Below are 18,746 nucleotides of genomic sequence, written 5' to 3' on the forward strand. Positions count from 1 at the left end.
AATGAGTATTTAATTAAACGTTAAATACTTAATTGAAATAAAAACCAGTTTTTAACTTTATTATGTAAAATTTAAATGTAAAAACCCACCTATTTGACAATGTTTGCTGGGAACAGTTCAGTGTCAGGTGCATTTTTGTGCCTGTGGTCTAACCATGTTGCAGTTCCACTTGTGTGACCTAACAATTCCAGGAAAAGCCTGTTTAGAAATGAAATGGACCCATGACCCACCTGTTTTATCAAAATGGTCAGCTTTGGTTTTCTTTTGTTTGGATCACTTCTAGTCCTGAAAAAATAAAGGACTTTTTGAGAAACCATTTAGAAATAAAGCCATTTTTAGTGGTAGGATACTGAAATGCCTCTTCATTGTTGCAAAGCATTATAAGCACAAATGCTAAACATAAACCATATAGTCTCAAAGGCACTGATTGCTTGAGCTGTCTTCTCTGCCACTATGAAATGCTGCTTATTTAGGCCATCAGACCAATGATAATTTATTATACAACAGAGATAATGACCAACCCATGGTGCTGTTCTCTTCTGGATGTATAACACCTGTGGAAATTGAAAGAAAACTCCATCTGGTGAATGTAGAGGAATAGACTGTTCAGCTACTCAGATAATCCTAAGAGGGTAGTGTCTCCTTTATGAATTTGCTAGATCCAGGGTCTGGCCTTAGGTTTGAAGAACTCAGGTTTTGTGAGCTTACCAGGAATGGGTCTCTCCCAAATAAGAATCATATTGGGATTCTATTTGCAATGAGAAAATAAGATAGACTTAAAAGAACTGGGTGCCTGCTACCTTTGGCCAGAACAGCTTTTCATTGTTGGCAAGTTCTTGGAGAACCCATCATAATCACCCGGTTCTTGATAGGCCTGGAAGCAAGGATGGATTGTACTGGAAGATTTCAGTGTCTTTTGTAAAAATAAGCCCAGGTTTTAAACTTGGGCTATGTTAACATTAACAGAGGTGTAGTCTTGTCCCTGCCTATGTCCTCTACATACTGATCAGCGCTGCAGGCCCCAGTACTATCCCATAGAGCTTGGAGTCTAGAGACGAGGCATCTTGGGCACACATTGAGGCTCTATAAGAGTATGAGATGGGGGATTAGATCAGGTCTGGGATCCTTGAGGATTTAACACCCATTGGAGACCAGAAGAAAGATTGGGGTTACTCACATTGAACGAGGGGCAAAGAGCAGGGCAGGGAGAGATCCCTTTGTGTAGAGGTCCTGAGGTGAGGAGGAGAAGATTTCTGAGGATGGGAGAAGGCCAGTGCTGAGACTGACATGAGGGAGAGTGGGCAGGGCTGCAGAGGCAAGCCAGTGCCTGTTACCCACCTGGATGTCCCTGTGCTCTGCCCTGCCTTGCCTGCTCGGCACTCCATTTCCTCATTGGCTGCCCATGTGCCCAGCTGACGGCTGCTGTCCTTCAAATGTCCCTTTTCATTAGAGGGGTTCCAAATCAGATATGTCAGTAGCCAGAGTCGTCAGTGACACAGTCTTTGTTTTCAGGTTTGAACTTTCTTTGCGTAGAATTTGGCCATGAGTGAGTGGGGTATTGAATCAGAAGGCACGTCCCAGCTGCTACGTCACAGCAGCAAGAACTGTTTCTCTGTTCCGATGATGAAGGTGCCATCAGCATTTCTTCATTCTTCAGCCTTCCTATGGAATAAGTTTTTTTTTTTTATGCAAGTAGATTTTAGATGGGCTGCCTTTTCAATCCACAGTAAAATATTTTTGGTGGAGGGGGAAACATAGCTTTAGTTGCACCTGAGATCCTTGTTAGAATGGCCTCATGCATCCATTGTCTGAGTAGGACACACCTGTGTTCCCCTACAGGCCATGTGCAACTAGGGGCTGGGGCATCACCCTTCTTGTCCTTTGGCCTTGATGGATATTTCTGGGGTTTGCCTTGAGGCTCTTCATGGATAACAGGGTAACAACAGTGGCTCAACATGGTCTTCCCTTGGATGAATTTCTTTAAAAGGTTATTTTATCTTTGTGATCCATCATGTTGAACTGTAAAGTTTTTAACTTGCAGGTGGCAGCCTCATTTGTTCCACCTCACAGTTCTCAGGCTTCCCTTCTTTTAATGGCAGGGTTATGTCCTCACCTTCATCTTCTCCTTGCCGGTTGTGGTATCCTCTTGATCCTCCAGTTTCTGTCTTGAAACAGAACTGATCAGGTAATGCCTTATTTATAGATGTTACTGGCTCCTTACTGCTCAGAAAATAAAGGTATATTTTCTTTGGCTGGAAGCCTTCCAAAGGTGGTATTTAACATTTATGTTGATTTAAACATACTTACTGTTATATATTAGCACTTCTGCTTATTAACATCAGTTTTCTAATCTGTAAAATGGAAAGTTCCAAATTTTTCCAGGCTCATTGTAAAGCTCATACAACATAATATATTAAAAACAAGTCCACTGAAATGTTTGGGGATAAATGTAAATATTCTGCTTTTTTCAAGGCTTTTCTAGTGACACCACCTTTCTGTGGTTCTGACTTCATCTGCACTTGTCCCGCACACCCTAGTGACTTCTCCTTCCCAGAGGAGGCTGGAAACTTTAGCTTGTTCGTTTTTCATTACCTGACTTTGTGTTTCACTACATGTACCTCTCAGCTGAGTGCCTTCCTCTGCCCTCCCTGTGCGTAACTCTTTACTTCTCCTTTAGGTGGCAGCCCCCAAGTCATCTTCTCTGTCACACCTGAGCAGGACTGACAGCTTTTCCCGTGGTGCGCTAAGAGTGTATGGCTGGTGATTCTAGGCTGGCACTGGCCTCTTCATTACACTGTGGCAGTTATTCGCATGTCCTTGGTGGATTGAGAGCTCTTCTGAGTGGCCTTGTGTTTTCTTCATTCTTGCTTTCTCTAAGTTGGGGTGTTTTGGGGAGTTCTCTGTTCGCATGTTCTTAGGAGTAGTGAGGACATCCTTGAAGGGGAGAATGGCACAAATGGAGGAGTAATAGACTTCTGTTCATTCTTTATAATGTAATTGCTAGAATTCTTGTGCTTTTTACTATGTCTTGTATCATGAATACTTTCTGGACCACAGCAAGCCCCCTCTCTTTTTTAATGATCTTTTCTATTTTTTAAAACAATTTATTGTTGTTCAATTATAGTTGTCCCATTTTTCCCCTATTACTCTCCAATGCAAGCCCTTTTTATCTTAAGCAACTTGGTTGTGAGACAATACCAAGGATGGATAAAATAAATTTAGGGTACCATTTTCTTCCATATTTACAGAAATAATTTTTAATTCAGAATTTATTTTAAAATGCACATTGAGGGGAAATAGTTATCCTTAAAGCAGCCAAGCAAAGGATATGTGAAATATGAATCAGCAGCTCTGGTTGGTGTGGCTCAGTGGATTGAGTGTGCCAGCCTGTGAACTGAAAGGTTACCAGTTCAAATTCCAGTCGGGGCACATGCCTTAGGCTGTAGGCCAGGTCCTCAGTTGGGGGATGCGTGAGAGTCAATCAGTTGATGTGTCTCTTGCACATCAATTTTTCTTTCTCTCTCTTTCTTCCTCCCTTCTCCTCTGCCTAAAAATAAATAAATAAAATCTTAAAAAAAAAGAAATGTGAGTCAGTAGTTTCCTGTCACATGCAAGAGTGATATTGAAAAACAATCTTACAGGGTAAATTTAGATTATTTCTCTGATGTGTCAAAATAAAATCTGGGCTAAAAATTTTGAGTTAGATTTTTTTATTTTTTATTTTTTTAAAGAGAGGGAGAGAAGCATCAGTGTGTGGTTGCCTCTCATGCGTCCCCTGGTGGGAACTGGCCTGCAACCCAGGCATGTGCCCCAACTGGGATCCAAACCTCGACCCTCTGGTTCGCAGGCCCACACTCAATCCACTGAGTCACACCAGTCAGGGCTTGAGTTAGATTTTTAACTATTTCTATCACTAATATGCTGATAGTTCTGGGCTTCTCCCTTACTTTCTGTAAAAGTTAGGGTGAGCAGATTATAGGTAAAATGTCAGTACCCTCAGGCAGCATTTCAGATAAAGGTTCATTCTAGGGAAGGGATGTTTTTCATAGACTATGAGAGGACCCATGAAATCCTGAAGATACAGTCTTTTACATGATATTAAAATCTTGATTCCATTTTAATTTTAGCTTAGTAAACACACCTGGTGTAGTAAGAAGTACCTTTGATTTATAAGGCTGCCTCATATGTCCTGGCCATGCTACTAGCCTTGCCTTTTTTGAGCCTGTCTCCTAATAGATTGGAATCTGGCAAATGGTGTAAAACGCTTGCTTCACTGACTTCAAAGAATGGTTCAGGTGTTCACATAGATCAGTCGTTCTCAGACTTTAAAGTGCATCAGAATGACTAGGAGAGCTTGTTAAAACAGATTTCTGGGCTCCATTCCCCAAATTAAGGTGATGCCTAATAATTTGCATTTCTAATGGGTTCTCAGGACATACTGATTTTGCTGGTCTGTGGATAACCATTGGCATAGATAGGTATGTTGAAATTTTTATAAGCCAATTTTCTATGATATTGTAAGAATAAAATATGGATTTTAATTTCCCTAAGTTAGCCCTATACTTCTTTATGAATAGAAGGGTAAAAGTGCTTAAGCCAAATCATCAACTGTGTCTGGAACTAATGATTATGTTGGTTGATGAAATTTGTAATGAGAAAAACTTCTTGTTTGTATATTCTGGCCCTTACTGAAACAGCATAGAAGTTTTGAATTCACCTAAGCAATATTTTTTATGTTTTTTTGGCAAGAAGACTTAGACATTAATAGAAAACTCAGCTATCTTAGTATAAAAATATTAATTTTTGGAATAAAGATTAGCTGCAATGGGTGACGTTGTTTACTCATATTTGTAACCTGCTAATATGTCCTTAATACTAGAAAGCAGACTCTTTGTATATAAAGTACCACAGTGTTATAGAGATTAATGATCCAGACTGGGCTGAAACACCTTAGAGCATCGTGTTTATTCATCCACTATTTGAAGCAGAAAAAGTTGAAGGGACATAATGAAAACAACAACAACACACGAGTGTTTTTAACAAATGGTCCTGGGGCAGGCGGACATCTACATGCCAAAAAATGAATGTAGACACAAACTTTATAGCTTTTGAAAAATAACTCAAAATGAGTCATATACCTAAAGTAAATTGCAAAACTATAAAACTCCCAGAAGATACCATAGGATAAAATTTAGGTGACCTGGGTCTCTCACTGTCTCACTGTCTTAACCATAGTCTCTCAGTAATATATTGATAGTTCTGGAAATTATAGCAGGATGAGGGTTTGGAGACACTTTTTCAGATACAACACCAAAAACATGATCCATGAAAAGAAATGGATAGGTCGGACTTTACGAAACTTAAAAACTTCTGCAAAAAGTATTCTCAAAAGCAAAAAAAAAATCTTAAAAGAATGTCAATACAAGCCACAGACTAGGGGGGAATTTTTGCAAAACACGTATCTGATAAAGGATTAATATTCAAAGTATACAAGGAACTTTTAAAACTCAATACAAAAGCAAACTATCCTATGAAAAAGTTGGTAAAATATCTTGAGAGATGCCTCACCATGGAATATATTCAGATGGTGTAAATAAGCATATGAAAAGATGTTTGAGCAATGTATTATATAATTTGCAAATTAAAACAGCAAAAGTACCATCATATACCTATCAAAATGGCTAAAATCCCAAACACTGACAACCCTGAAGGCTGTCAAGGATATGGAGCAACTGGAATTCTCACATGTTGCTGGTAGGAATGCACCGTGGTACAGCCACTGTGGAAGATAGCCTGGCAGTTTTCTACAGAGCAGAGCATATTCTTATCAAATGGTCCACCATTTGTGCTCCTTGGTACGAGCTGAAAACTTATGTTCATACAAAACTTGCACATGACTGTTTATAGCAGCTTTATTTATAACTGCCCCAAATTGGAAACAACCAAGATGCTCTGCAATAGATGAATGGATAAACAAACTGTTATACATCTGTGCTGTGGAATATTATTCAGCAATAAAAAGAAATGAGCTTTTCAACCACAAAAAGACACGGAGGAGTCCTAAATGCACTTTTCTAGGTAAAAGAAGACTGTCTGTAAAGTCTATGTACTATGTGATTCCAACTAATGACATTTTGGAAAAGGCAAACCTATAGAGACAATAAAAAGATCAATAATTCCTCACACCCTTTGAGACAATTACTATTCACCTTGAAAAAAATAATAAAAGTGTTGGTGAGGATGCAAAGAAATTGGAACCCCTGTGCACTGAGTGGGAATTTAAATGGCATAGCCATTACGGGAAATAGTATGGTGGTTCCTCATAAAGCTAAATATAGAATTACCGTGTAATGCAGCAATCCCACTTCTGGCTACATACTAAAAAGAATTGAAATCAGGGTCTCGGCAGTGTTGCGACTGCAACACCTGTGTCTCCCCACTGGGATTTATGGACTATTCCTACCCCTGGTGAACTTCTTGGGCCAGAGTTTCCTTCAGATTTAAGGATGAAGGTGAGAAGAAATAAAATACAGGTCCCAAGCTTTAGGAAGTTGCTTAAAACTAGTAAAGTCAAACTTGGAAACAAGCTAAAAATAAACAATTTAAACAACAAGAAAATCTCAAGAAGTACCAAAAAGATCAGAGGAAACCAAGGCAAGCTGTAATAAGAAACCCATTCTCCTGGAGGACCCAAAGGAAAAGGATTCCCTGGTCAGATAAAAGGATTGAGAGGGAAGAGGAGGAAGAAGAGGAAGCCCTTCCTTTAGTTATGATGGATGAAGATGACTTACAGTTAATGAAGGATTTAGGACAAAAAACATCTTTTCTAAAGAGAGATCTTTCTTCTAGTGAGCCTGTTCATGTCAAAAAAATGAAAGCATGAGCATATTATAGATAAATATGAAAAAATACAAAGGTCTCTGCAAAATGTATGACAAGGAATTGATTGACCTGCTTTCTATCAAAGATAGAAGTGCTGTAATCCCACAGAGCAGGGACAAGCCAGTTACTGACACTAACCAAGAAGAAGAGGATCCAAAAGGAGATGGAACCTGAGGAAGAGATTATTGAAGATCCTGTTAGAGAGTGCACCATAGAAGAACATTTAATTGAGAGAAAAAAGAAAATATGGGAGGAGAAACTTCATATTGCTGCCTTAGCTTGTACTATTTTATTAGATCCAGAAAATAATGTTAAAAATGGAAAGAATTACATTCAGTGCTGATGGAACAGGATCCTATTGTGGCTGTTACTGTTTGAAAGCTGGTGATAGTTTTTCTGATGGAATTATTTAAAGATACTACACCTTCATATAAAATCTGACCCCTAACAGAAGCAGAAAAATCTACCAAATTCTGCAAAGAAACCCAAAAGTTAAGAGAATTAGAAGAAGGCCTTTTTAGGTAATATAAACTTTATTTGGAAATTTTGGAGCAAATGGTTAAAGACTGGAAGCAAGAGAAGCTGAATAAAAGTCATATAGTTTCCTTAAAAGCACACAAAGTATTGGCCAAAGTGGCTGTGAAGAGCCTGTGTGAGCCGTTGGTGGCACTACCTCACTTCAGCTTTCACAACAACATCGTTGTGCTGATTGTCCTTCTCATGAATGGCATGTCAAAACTGGTATATCTGACATGTGCTGTGAGGCAGTAAAGAAACTTTTTAAACAAGATAAATTAGACCGAGCATCCCTTGAAATAATTGATTTCTGGTTTTTTGAAGGGCAGAAATTATGACATTAGGCCAGAGATGTTAAAAACATTTGTGTGCCTAAGAATCAAGGAAATAGAAATGAAAAAAGATACAGAGGACATTAATAAACTGAAAAAGTTCACTAAAAACATGCAAAAGTTCCTTTTTCAAGGAAAAGAGAAAGTGTCAAGAATGTAGAGAATGTGGAAAAAAGCAGAAGAGAAACTAGAGTGTGAGCTTCAGGAGGCAGAAGCTGCAGAAAGTACTGAGAAAAAAATTGCACATGGAAGCTTCAAGTATCGTTTTTGTAGTCTACTTCAGAATATTAAAAAAGACTCAGAGGTCACTTCTTCTGCCAGCAGTTCTGGAAGGTCTTGTCAAGTTTGCACACCTTATAAATGTGGAATTTTTTGATGATTTATTAGTAGTTCTACATAACCTCATTGACTCTGGTAACCTAAGCTATCAAGAAAGTCTTCATTGTGTGCAGATTGCTTTTCATATTCTTTCTGAGCAGAGTGATGTTCTGAATATTGATCCAGTGAAATTCTATAAACATGTTACAAAACACTGTTCAAGTTACATGCAGTTGCTACCCGTGTAGGGGATTGAGATTGTGCTCCAGTGCCTTGATGTCATGCTAAGTGCAGAAAGCACTTTTCTCAGCAGTGAGCCCTTGCCTTCATCAAGTGCCTCTGTACCCTTTTTCTTCATGTTCTTCCAAATTCAAGCATTGGCATTTTAGCAACTAATAGAATGTTAGTGCATACTTTCCCCAAGACAGATCTGTTGCTTGACAAAGAATCTCAGGGAAGTGGGGTTTTCCTTCCTGAGCTGGATGACCCTAAGTAATAGGTTTGTCCTATTACTTAGTACTCAGAACTGTAAATACTCAGAACACTGCTGTTTTGGGAACTGCATGCAGTACTGTGACATTTGTATCCCATAGAGCAGAGATTTGCAGCTCACCTCATCGCTGGAGCCCTTTTGGAAGGCTCTGAAGCACTCCAACCAGAGTTGAGCTGAAGTCTACTGTAGAACTTTTTGAGGCTTATAGCATTGCAGCAATGACATTTAATCCTCCTGTTGAAACTTCAAGCCCCACCCCCATCCCACCAAAAGATAAAGTTTTGCAAGGGGGTTCCTTTTTTTAAAAAAGATTTTATTTATTTATTTTTAGAGAGAGGGGAAGAGAATGAGAAAGAGAAGGAGAGAAATATCAGTGTGTGCAACCCAGGCATGTGCCCTGACTGGGAATTGAACTGGCAGCCCTTTGGTTCGTCATCCATGCTCAATCCACTGAGCTATACCAGCCAGGGTGGGGATTCATTTTTGAAATAAAGATTTAAATCAAGTAAACAAAAGACTGCAATGAAGTTGTTAGTCATTTGCCTTTCGATTTCACCAAACACTTTAAACCATCACTGCAGTAGTAGAAGAAGGAAGAGCCAGTGGACTTTCCTGTACATTAGAGTATTTGTGCAGATGCACATAAAGATAATATTTCACTTATGACCTTCTCTTTTTTTACAAGCAAAACCTCCTGAGAAAATTAACAGAGGAGGAATTACCCTTTGCATGGCACAGGATTGTGTCCTAATTATGAAAATGTCCTTTCATTCAGAAAGGATAATCAAAAGCCTTTTCTTCCCCTTATATTTGGAAACTTCTTTTTTAATGATGTTACCTTTTAAAGATTTAATATACCTTATTTTGGGGGTTATAAGATGCACCCCCCAAATTTGGGATGAAATTGGGGGTGCATCCAAATGTAGCTTACCTTGCTTGCTTTGGGGGGCTGGTGGTAGAGCGGGGTCACAGGTTATGAAATATTTTACCACATTTTTTGCTTCAATTTTTTTCTGATTTTCCTTTAAAACCTTAGGTGTGTCTCATCGTCTGGTGCATCTTATAGTCCTAAAAAAATGGTACAAGTTAACTAATTTAGCCTTTGGAAAAAAAGAATGAGTGTTCATTATGGCTACTTTCAAAGAAAGTTTGTCATTCTAGTCTCTCAGAAGTTCTTCACATTTTCTGACATGCTCTGGAGGGTGATAAGGGAAGAATAACTCCAGGGTGGAAAAAACCCAGCCCCAGGTCATACTATTCTGTTTTAAGGATAGAGGGTAGCCAGTGAAGGTCTTCTTTTCCTGTACATGTAGAATGCCATACCAATGGCATATTTCATGGATCTAGAACAAATATTTCAAACATTTATACGGAATAGAAAGAGACCTCAAATAGCCTCAGCAATCTTGAAAAAGAAGAACAAAGTAGGAGAGATCATAATACAAAATATCAAACAATGCTGCAAGGCCATTATAATCAAAACAGTCTGGTGGTGGCATAAGAAGAGACACACAGATCAATGGAACAGAATAGAGAGCCCAGAAATAAATCCAAGTCTCTATGGTCAATTAATATTTGATAAAGGGGGCATGAGCATACAATGGATAAAGATAGCTTCTTCAATAAATAGTGTTGGGAGAACTGGACTGGTGCGTGTAAGAAAATAAAACTTGACCACCAACTTATAGCATATACCAGAATGAACTCAAAATGGATAAAATAATTAAGTTGTGACACCATAAAAGTCCTAGAGGAAAACAGACAGGAAAACTTCAGATGTACCATGCAGCAATATTTTTGCTACTATATCTCCTAGGGCAAGGGAAGTAAAAGAAAAACAAATTGGGCTACATCAAACTAAAAAGCTTTTGCACAGCTAAACAAATGATCATCAAAATGAAAAGGGAACCAACTGTATGGGAGAACATATTTGCCAGTGATACATTGGACACAGGTTTGATCTACAAAATATATTAATTAAGAACTCATACGGCTCAACACCAGGAAGACAAACAATCCAATTAAAAAATGGGAAAAGGATCTGACTAGACACTGCTCCAGGGAGGACATACAGATGGCCCATAGATGTATGAAAAGTTGCTCAACATTACTAGCCACCAGAGAGATGCTAATTAAAACCACAATGAGATATCACCTCATATGTGTCAGAATGGCCATCATTAATAAATCAACAAACAAGTGCTGTTGAGTATGTGGAGAAAAGAGAACCCTAGTGCATTTTTGGTGGGAATTCAAAATTTCCTTAAAAAACAAAAAATGGGACTGCCTTTTGACCCAGAGATTCTGCTGCTGGAAATATACCCTGAGAGTCCCAAATCACAAATTCAAAACAACTTACGCACCTCTATTTTCATAGCAGCACTATTTACAATAGCCATGTGCTAAAAACAGCCTAAGTGCCCATCAGTAAATGAGTGGATCAGAAAACTCTGGTACTTTTACACAGTGGAATACTACGCAGCAGAAAGAAGGAAGGAACTCCTGCTTTTTGTGACATCGTGGATAGAACTGGAGAATATTATGGTAAGTGAAATAAGCCAGGTGAAAAACAAATGCCACATGTTCTCACCTACAAGAATGATTTTTTAAAAGATTTTATTTATTTATCTTTAGAGGGGAAGGGAAGGAGAGAGGGAGAGAAACATCAATGTATGGTTGCCTTTCGTGCATCCCCTGCTGGGAACTGGCCTGCAGGGAACTGGCCTGCAACCCTGGTATGTGTCCTGACTGGGAATGGAACCACGATTGTCTTGTTCGCAGGCCCGTGCTCAATCCACTGAGCTACACCAGCCAGGTTCTCACCTACAAGAATTATTTAATTAACAAAATTAACTAACCAACAAACTAGAACTACAGGCATGGAAACATGGAACAGACTCAAATTGACCAGAGGGGAGAGGAGAGGGGGATAACAGTGGAAAGAGAGGGGTGGGACTAGGCAAAGAATGTGTATGAATGACCAACAGACATGGATAACAGTGTGGGGCTTGACTGTGGGAATGGGGGGGTGTGGTGGGTGGAGGAGGACAAAGGGGAAATTGGAACAACTCTAATAGAATAACAATAAAAATGATTTAATAAAAAAAGAAATCAGGGTCTCAAAGAAATATTTGTTTTCCATTTTTATAGCAACAATATTTATAATAGATGAATGGATAAATAAAAATATGGTATGTGTATATGTATATGTGTGCATGCATGTGTGTGTATAGAAGGAAATTCTAACATGTGCTGCAATGTGAATGAACCTTGAAAACATTGTACTAATAAGCCAGATCCCCCAAAATAAATACTATGTGATACCACTTATATGAGGTACCCAAAGTAGTCAGTTTCATTGAGACACAAAATGGTGGTTGCTAGGGGCTGTGGGAAAGATGGGAGGAATGGGGAGTTAGTGTTTAATGGTTACGGAGTTTCAGTTTTGAAAGATGAATCAAATTCAGGAGATTAGTTGCATAACAGTGTGAATGTACTTAACACTATAGAACTGTACACTTAAAATGGTTATGTTATGTATATTTGACCACAATTTAAGGAAAGAGAAAAAGATCAGTGGTTGCTAGGGGTTGAGGTGGGGGATGCATAGATGGAGTTCCGTAGATATTCAGGGCACCGAAGCTGCCCAAGGGAGAATCCGCGTTATTACACATTTGACAAAACCGGTAGAACTGTACAACACAAAGCTGAACCTCATTGTAAACTACAGACTTAGTTAATAATAAGGTATTGGTATTAGTTCATCACTTGTAACAAATGTGCTTGTACCAATGCATAATGTTGATAATAAGGGAAACTGAGTTTGGAGAAAGGGAGAGGAAAGCAGTGGGAACTCTGTACTTTCTGCTCAGTTTTTCTATAGACATAAACCTGCACTAAAAAAATAAAGTCTATTAGTTAACAAACAAACAAACAAACAAACAAACACTGACAAAACGTATGGGGCTAAAGAACTCAGTATTTCAACTGGGACGGAAGTAGTATCACTAATATCAACTGCCTGGGGTTATTGAATTATTAATACTTAATAAACGTTCTCTCTTCCCCATCCCACCTTCTCCACCACTACATACATCCCTATTAAAGAATTCAGCATCACACTGGAAAGAGGACAAAGGCCCTGTTTTTAGCTGACGTGTTAAACAGGGACATATATTGACGAAAATATATTGGTGGCTCTGCATGAAGAATGTTTTTGGAGGTAGGTTGCTTTGGAGGGGCTCCATCTCTTTCTTGCCCCCTTTTTTTCAGGAGTGATTGGTGGCACTTCTGTAGTTCTTCTGAGAGGACTAGGAATGTTTCTGTATTTATGGAGGGGATTCATTTGTGCTAATAGTTTTCTCTGAAACCTTAAAACTCATCCTGCTGAGGGGTAGTCAGCTTGTAGTAGCGACAAATTTATCTTGAGCGTTTTGAGCTTCTTTTCATGGGCTTTTCCCACCTTTCACTACTCTAAGGTGGGTGTGGACTATATGAAGCAGAGACAACTCAATTTTTCTTTCATTTCCCTTGGGAATCCCTCCGCTTCTTGTTAGCCACCTATTTTCAGATAAGGGATGAGTCTTTTGCTGAAATTTGGATTCTTAATTGAACAAACGATTGAGATAGCTATGTCCCTATCTATCTACTTGTCCTTTAAAAGCTGCTTAAAATCATCATACTTCCCCTCTGATTTTAGCATTTGCCAAATGGTGAGCAGGGTGTGGAGGCCAGGAGTCCTGTGTGCTGCTATTTCTGGATTTCCTGGTGACAGCAGCCAGGTTACCGTGAAGCCCCTAAACTGACAGTTTAGGGCAGGCTTGCTATTGCCGCAGGCAGTCAGGGACTGCAGGCCTCTCCCTCCTCCTGACTTAGGACGTTCATTCCTCCTGAGGTGGCGTGTCCTGTCTGATGATAGATTGAGGGAGACAGGCAGCACATGGGCAGACAAACTCCCTGTCCAGGCATTTGGTGCCATTTAACAGTTTCCTTGTGCTCTTGACATTTTCATTTCCCTCCTTCACCTCGCTCATCACTAACTGTTTGCATCTTTTTTTCTCTACACCACAGTAATACAAAATGACAGACTACACATATGAGCTCCATTATTCATTTCATATGCTCTATTCTAGTCAGATTACACAGTGGGTTTTACACGTGCTGAGCCAGGAGAGGGGCATTAGGATTTTAATTGTGCACAGGCATTGTGCAGGCGTTGTTCAAGATGGACTGAAATTTTCATGGAGTTGCTGCTCAAAGCGGTGGCAAAATGAAATGTATTTCAGGCATGATTAAAGAGGCTTGCCCTGTGTATCAGGAAGCCTCTTTCCGAGGAAAGAACAATGAAGATTTTTAGTCCCTTTGGGAAGGGTACCCTGACGTTTGCTATTCATTGTCAAATGCTGTTTGGGGCTGTGAGGCAACTCAAATGTAGCCACACAGACTTTGCCTCTTTATCTCCAGAGCCACCTGAAGGAGTCCTGAGAATCTATTTAAAATCTTGAGACCTCCTTAAAAATTGTAGCTTCCTTTCGTGAGACAAAGTGGAGCAAAAGTAGGTTTACAGTTGTATGTCAAACACAGTTTATTCTGGTATTATTTCCATATGAACAACTGTAAACCTACTCTTTCCCCACCCTGTATATTTACTTAACAAACTAAGCGCAGAGGGCAGCGGAGTGCTCAGTGACTGATGCAGATACTTTTTAAGGATTTCACCTTAGGACTGAGTTTGAATCAGCTGGCTTCTTTACTTTCTGTTTCCACATTTGTAATCTCTAGTTACATTAGGAACTGCATGCTTAGGCTGTTTAATCTATATTGAATGCTTGCTTTCTGCTCCTTATAAAGTGTTTTTGTTGGTGGGATAGGAGTTGAGACATGAATCCCTGACATGGCTTACAGAGAAAGGGCTCTGCACAATGTCTTACTTACGTAGTAGGTGCTCAGTTTATTATTCGGTTGACTCAGTGAACAGCAGAGGGCATGAGAATTGCTGTTTATGTCATAATGAAGTTTTCCTGTTAAATAGACTGAATAGTGAATATGAGCAGACACTGAATCTTCTTTTTCTGCTGGCTGCCCTGCTTTGGCTTCTCGGAGTGCTTTTGTGTTGCTCTCCTCTCTGGCCTCATCTGCTTCCCTTCTCCTCATTCTTTATGCTTCTGTCACACTGATGACATTTCCAATCTTGTTTCTGCCTCATGGTCTTTGCACTTCCTATCCATCTGCTTTACTTTTTTCAACAGAAGCTACTCCATTTTACTAAACTTTTGGTTTATTTGTTTGCCTCCTGCCAAAGTGTAAGTCTATAAATTCATGAATCTTTTTGATGTGTATTCTCTCCTCTGAATTCACATCTGTATTCCCAGGGTCTACAACAATGCATGAAACTTAGGGAAATTAATAAACATTTATTGACTAAGGGAATATATGGTGGCTGTCCCTGGCACCCCATCCACAGCATAACCTTCTCCATATTCTTTTTCTGCACAAGCCCTTCACTACAATCTGATGTTATCTTATCCATTTATTTGTTTCCTTAATTATCACCCCTGTCCTTTCTCCAAGTGAAAAGAAAGCTCCAAGTGAGGAAAGGTCTTATTTACCTTACTTAACTGATGTTCTAGAACCTACAGCAATTCCTGGCAGATAGCTGCTCAGTCAGTAAACAGCAGGATTGTACAGGGACAAGCAGAATTCTTAAGTACAACACTTAGATCAGCTTCCCTAAACACCTGGAGATCTGTCCTCACCAGGGCCAGGACTTGAGGAGAGTCTCAGCTTTGTGCTCCCCTCAAAGAGTGCCCACTGGTTTTCTGAGACCACCACCAGGCACACTTTGTAACATGCTCCTGCCAGCTTGCTGGCAAGATGAGTTCACTGGGCAGCAGGAGGAGTGTGTACGGGAGAATGAGAGTCTTTGCACAGGGCAGAGGGATGGACAGGTGAAGTGAAAGATCTCTTTAAGAAAGCATTGATGCTTGGCAACAAAATTTTATTTTTAAAAAGTGATTTTCCTTTTCATGAGAAATGACATTTAGCATCTATCTTCATTTAGTTTTCTGACACTCAGAATATTCATAATGCCAGCTAATGCAACACCAATGTGGCTTTCAGGAGCTCCCATTACAGATGTGGTTCAGTTTCTGAATTCCACTAAGAGTAAAGAAGACCCGAGGTTGGCAGTTAGTTCTGTCTCTTGCATTGGCTGCATCTGTGGGCCATTTGTACTGCTCATGTGGGATTCTTGCCAGTGAGTTTGCTGCTGTAAAGATCTTGGCCCTGAGTTCTCAGTGGCGAAAAATTGGGAAGAGTCTTTGGGAAGGTAGTGACAATGAATGTGCCAAGAAAAGAAGAAATCTGTCTCTAGCCAGTCTCCAGGCTAGTAAATGGAAACGTGATCCACATTTGGTCAGGAGAATATCTTTCACCCAACCATTCGTAACAATGAAGTCATAGATAAAAACAAGCTGGGTGGTTCAGAAGGATCCAGTGATGCTGCAGAAAGGTGAGCATGTTTCTGCTACAGAATTGTAGCTCCTACTACATGGAAAACCACGTACACTGCCAGCATTTGGTACTCCTAGTAGACTCCTGGTTTATACCTTCTTTGTCCTGACTGGGTAACTACTGAGTGACATCTGACGTATCATGGAAAGAGCCTGAATAATCATCTTTACTAACACGAGTGGTTTTCTTTGCAAGTGGCAGGATCGTTTGCCAAGCACATTCATATATATAATCTTAATAAAATATTAATGCTAAGGGCCATGTCTTGTTCATATTTGCATCTCTTTTAATGACCTGGAATATGTCTTTGCACCTAGTAGGTACTATGTCCATCTTTGCAAAATAAGTGCATTATGCCCTCTGCTTCTCACAGCAGGCCTATGTGGTGCGCATGGTGGTCACAGGCCATGGCATTGTTTTCTGAGGGACAGTTGGCTGCCCAGGGAGGGGAGGGCAGTCCTGCATGCTGCTGTCTTTCCAGAATGACCAGACCACTAATGGCTGTGGGGGAAAACCCCACTCTTCCAGAGCACACTGGCTGCCAGCAGGTTTACACTCTCCAACTATTTACCCCTCAGTATTTTATTATTATTATTTAAATTTTTATTGTATTTTAGAAAGAGGGGAAGGGAGAAAGAAAGGGAGAGAAATATTGACTGATTGCTTTCTGCAAGCACCTCAGTGGGGACCCAGCTTAGAGCCTACCATCCATGCGGGTCCTCTGGCCTGGAAACAGATGTGTGACCTTTTGGTTTGCAGTGTGATGCCCAACCAACTGAGCCACTCCAACCAGGGCTACCCCTCAGTATTTTAAACTAGTAAAATTTTCCTGTAGTGGTGACTGCTTATTTGTAGCCCCAACTAAAGGTAACATTTCATCAGAATGGGACATTTCAGTTCATTGAGTCAATATTTATTGGGCAAGAATTGTGTGTGAGATACTATTCTAGGTGTTGGGGATACAGAAAGGAGCAAAACACCCTCAAAATCGCTGTCTTCACAGGTCATGTGTGTGCTCTTATGTGGGTATATGGTGAGGGGAGGAGTCAAAAGACAAATAGCTAAGTAAGTGTGTTAGTTATCTTTTGCTGAACAGCTAGCCACCCCCAAACTGAGCAAATTAAAAGCATAGTAACTATTGCTTTTGGTCAGGAATCTGCAGTTAGGACAGGGCTCAGTGGGGGAAGGCTCATCTTGGTTTCATGTGGCATCAGCTGGGGCAATTCATGTGAAGGCGGGAGCAGGCCCAATGCACAGTGAAAGTAAGAGGCCTCTTGTTTGACAAGTAGAAAAAGTGCTGTTGAGGGTATTAAAATACAGGACATTTTCCTTCATTCTGTGGTCCTTTTCTCAATATGTCATGTGTCTTTATTTGCTTTGTATTGACGGGTTCCCTTGAACTTGGGGATATTTGCTGGGCAATGCAGATCATCACTGGCACCTGGGGTCCTGGCTTGCAACTCTGCACAAGTAGCCCACCAGCTGTCAGCCCCAAGACAGATGCTCTGTGCCCAGTCAGGGGTGCCACCCTGACCTGCAGTGGACTAGAAACTGTCAAGGGAGGGCAACCTTCATGACGGATGTGCTTGGCACCTGGATTTGGGGTAGATGAGGGCTTGCCCACATGGAGTCCCTTGAGCCATTGCTGCCAGCTCAGGATGGGGAAAGCCACATTGTACCCTGAAACACCACAGGATTCCCTCCCTGTGTTTGCACCCAGGCTTCTGCCTGGGACAGAGGAGGCAGTGGTCACTGAGCCAGGGTGGGTAGGGAAGCTAGGCACTGGGGATGTGGGACCATACAGGAACCAAGGCTCCAAGTGGCTGGTGCCTGTTCCATTGTCTCATCCAGCTTCAGGTACAGAATCTAACTTCAAAGGTAAAATTGTTAGGAATTTCAAGACTTTGACCACAGATCTGAACCCCAAATTAAGCCTTTGTGAGCACAGGGCCTTATGGGGCCACTCTGGCCCCACATATATGGCCCTGTGCTTGAAGAGGTGCTTCCAGGTGACTCACTCCTATTGCAAGCAGGTTGACGCTGGCTCTGGGTTGGGAGCTCAGTCCAGGCTAAGATGGGTGGAGAGAGAATTGGCTTTCCTCTCTATGGGCCTCTTTATGTGGCCTGGTTTTCCCTGTAGCCTAGAAGCTTGATTCTAAGAAGGAGTGTCCCCAGAAAGTTATGCAGAAGCTGCATTGCATTTCATGCTCTAGCTTTGGGAATTGCATGGAGTCACTTCCACTGTACTGGATTAGTGGAGGCGATCACAAAGGCCCACCCAGGTTCAGGGGAGAGCATATAGACTCTTGTTTTGGGAGTGGCAAGTTTCTAGAGGAACATGTGGGTCTGGACATATTGCTGGAGCTGTATTTTTAGAAAACATAATCTGCCACTCTAAGTTAGTATAGAGATGGGGACAAGTGCTATGGGAAAAAAAATCAGAGAAAGGCAAAAAAGGAACACTGGTGAAGATGAGATGGTTTCAGACGTGAAATACTGTGGTCAGGTCATGCCCCCTGACATTTGATGAAAGTTAGAAAGGGAGCCATGTAGGTAGTTGGGGAAGCAGTGTCTAGGCAGAAGAGTGAGCCTGTCTGGAGTGAGTCGTGAAAGCAGAGCAGCAGAAGCAAATGAGAGTGAAGGAGAGTCATGGGAGAAGGGTTCAGAAAGGAACAGGGCCCAGGTTTAGTAGG

At 40.7% G+C, this 18,746-nt stretch overlaps 1 pseudogene; it reads left to right on the plus strand.

The window, feature by feature from the left end:
* Positions 1-6,506: 6,506 nt before the first annotated feature.
* On the plus strand, positions 6,507-9,328 carry LOC119050939 (nucleolar complex protein 3 homolog; annotated as a pseudogene).
* The last annotated feature ends 9,418 nt before the right edge of the window (positions 9,329-18,746 follow it).

Source organism: Artibeus jamaicensis, unplaced genomic scaffold (assembly GCF_021234435.1).
Source record: "Artibeus jamaicensis isolate MK-2021 breed Jamaican fruit bat unplaced genomic scaffold, CSHL_Jam_final contig_864, whole genome shotgun sequence".
Classification (NCBI taxonomy): domain Eukaryota; kingdom Metazoa; phylum Chordata; class Mammalia; order Chiroptera; family Phyllostomidae; genus Artibeus; species Artibeus jamaicensis.